Source organism: Chiloscyllium punctatum, chromosome 4 (genome assembly GCF_047496795.1).
Source record: "Chiloscyllium punctatum isolate Juve2018m chromosome 4, sChiPun1.3, whole genome shotgun sequence".
NCBI classification, from domain to species: Eukaryota; Metazoa; Chordata; class Chondrichthyes; order Orectolobiformes; family Hemiscylliidae; genus Chiloscyllium; species Chiloscyllium punctatum.
The window spans coordinates 2,982,800-2,985,910 of NC_092742.1; positions in this window are offsets into that span (position 1 = coordinate 2,982,800).

A 3,111-nucleotide genomic window follows, 5' to 3' on the forward strand; every position below is an offset into this window, starting at 1 on the left:
CCCCCTCCCCACCCCCTACCCCCCTCCCCACCCCCCTTACCCCCCCTCCCCACTCCCCCCCACCCCCTACCCCCTCCCTACCCCCCACCCCCTACCCCCTCCCTACCCGGTATCCCACCCTACCCCCTACCCTCACCCTACCACCTCCCTACTCCCCTACCCCCCTCCCAAACCCCTACCCCCCTCCCTACCCACTACCCACTCCTCTACCCCCCCTCCCTACCCCCTACCCCCTCCCTACCCCCTCCCCCCTACTCCACTCCCTACCCCCCTACTCCCCTCCCAACCCCCTAACCCCACCCTAACCCCCTCCCAACCCCCTACCGCCCTCCCAACCCCATACCCCCCTCCCTACCCCCCTTCCCCTACCCCCCACCCTACCCCCTACCCCCCCCCCTCCCCTACCCCCTACCCCACTCCCGTACCCCCTAACACCCCTACCCCCCCTCCCTACCCCCCTACCCCCCTCCCTACCCCCTACTCCCCTCCCTACCCCCCCCCACCCTCTACCCCCTCCCTACACCCCCAACCCCTACCCCCCTCCCCACCCCCCACCCGCTACCCCCCCACCCCCCCCTCCCTACCCCCCCCACCCCACCCCCCCTCCCCACCCTACCCCCCCCATCCCCACCCCCCACCCAACCCCCCCCTCCCCACCCCCCACCCTACCCCCCCCCACCCCACCCCCCCTTCCCCCCCTCCCTACCCCCCTCCCCCTCCCCCCTCCCCTCCCCCCCTCCCTACCCCCCTCCCCCCTCCCTACCCCCCCACACCACCCCTTCCCCCCCCCACCCCCTACCCCCCCCTCCCCACCCCTTCCCCCCCCACCCCCCCACCCCCTAACCCTCTCCCCCACCCCCTCCCCCCTCCCCACCCCTCCCCCCACCCCTCCCCCCCACCCCTCTCCCCACCCCTCCCCCCTCCCTACCCCCCACCCCACCCCTCCCCTCTCCCTACCCCCCCTCCCCACCCTCCCCTCTCCCTACCCCCCCCTCCCCACCCCTCCCCTCTCCCTACCCCCCCACCCCCACCCCTCCCCTCTCCCTACCCCCCCTCCCCACCCCTCCCCTCTCCCTACCCCCCTCCCCACCCCTCCCCTCCTACCCCCCCTCCCCACCCCCTAACCCCTCCTCTCCCCACCCCTCCCCCCACCCCTCCCCCCTCCCCTCTCCCCACCCCTCCCCCCTCCCTACCCCTCCCCCCTCCCTACCCCCCTCCCCCACCCCACCCCCCTCCCCACCCCTCCCCTCTCCCTACCCCCCCTCCCCACCCCTCCCTCTCCCTACCCCCCTCCCCACCCCTCCCTCTCCCTACCCCCCTCCCCACCCCTCCCCTCTCCCTACCCCCCTCCCCACCCCTCCCTACTCCCCTCCCCACCCCTCCCCTCTCCTACCCCCCTCCCCACCCCTCCCTACTCCCTCCCCACCCCTCCCCTCTCCCTACCCCCCTCCCCACCCCTCCCTACTCCCCCTCCCCACCCCTCCCCTCTCCCTACCCCTCTCCCCACCCCTCCCCCCTCCCTACCCCCCCTCCCCACCCCCTCCCCTCTCCCTACCCCCCCTCCCCACCCCTCCCCACCCCTCCCCCTCTCCCTACCCACCCCTCCCCTCTCCCTACCCCCCCTCCCCACCCCTCCCCACCCCTCCCCTCTCCCTACCCACCCCTCCCCTCTCCCTACCCCCCTACCCACCCCCTCCCCTCTCCCTACCCCCCTCCCCACCCCTCCCCTCTCCCTACCCCCCTCCCCACCCCTCCCCTCTCCCTCCCCCCCTCCCCACCCCTCCCCACCCCTCCCCTCTCCCTACCCCCCTCCCCACCCCTCCCCTCTCCCTACCCCCCTCCCCACCCCTCCCCTCTCCCTACCCCTCTCCCCACCCCCTCCCCCCTCCCTACCCCTCTCCCCACCCCTCCCCCCTCCCTACCCCTCTCCCCCACCCCTCCCCCCCCTCCCCCACCCCTCCCCCCCTCCCTCCTGATGTTATGACGATATTTTGTTGTTTATTTTCACCTTTCTCTTGGGCTGGAGTCGCTGCCGATGACGTCATTTCCCGCCCCGCTCCGCGCGTAGTTCCGCCCCCTTGACGTCATCACTGACTGACGGTCGCAACGAAGCCCCGCCCTTCTCCGGGTCACCTGACCCTGGCCCGGGTGGTCACGTGGGCCCGGGAGGAAGATCAAACTGGAGGGGCCGAGTGGCCAAGTGCTGCCCCAGAGACAGGGACACTACCCTCCCCCATTACAGCTGTGGGCCCCCAGGCCCAGAGACAGGGACACTACCCTCCCCCATTACAGCTGTGGGGCTCCTGGCCCAGAGACAGGGACACTACCCTCCCCCATTACAGCTGTGGGCCCCCAGGCCCAGAGACAGGGACACTACCCTCCCCCCATTACAGCTGTGGGGCTCCTGGCCCAGAGACAGGGGACACTACCCTCCCCCATTACAGCTGTGGGGCTCCTGGCCCAGAGACAGGGACACTACCCTCCCCCCATTACAGCTGTGGCCCCCCCTGGCCCAGAGACAGGGACACTACCCTCCCCCATTACAGCTGTGGGGCTCCTGGCCCAGAGACAGGGACACTACCCTCCCCCATTACAGCTGTGCCCCCCCCTGGCCCAGAGACAGGGACACTACCCTCCCCCATTACAGCTGTGGGCCCCCAGGCCCAGAGACAGGGACACTACCCTCCCCCATTACAGCTGTGGGCCCCCAGGCCCAGAGACAGGGACACTACCCTCCCCCATTACAGCTGTGGGGCTCCTGGCCCAGAGACAGGGACACTACACTCCCCCCATTACAGCTGTGGGGCCCCCTGGCCCAGAGACAGGGGCACTACCCTCCCCCATTACAGCTGTGGGGCTCCTGGCCCAGAGACAGGGACACTACCCTCCCCCATTACAGCTGTGGGCCCCCCTGGCCCAGAGACAGGGGCACTACCCTCCTCCATTACAGCTGTGGGGCTCCTGGCCCAGAGACAGAGACACTACCCTCCCCCATTACAGCTGTGGGCCCCCAGGCCCAGAGACACTACCCTCCTCCATTACAGCTGTGGACCCCCAGGCCCAGAGACAGGGACACTACCCTCCCCCCATTACAGCTGTGGGGCTCCTGGC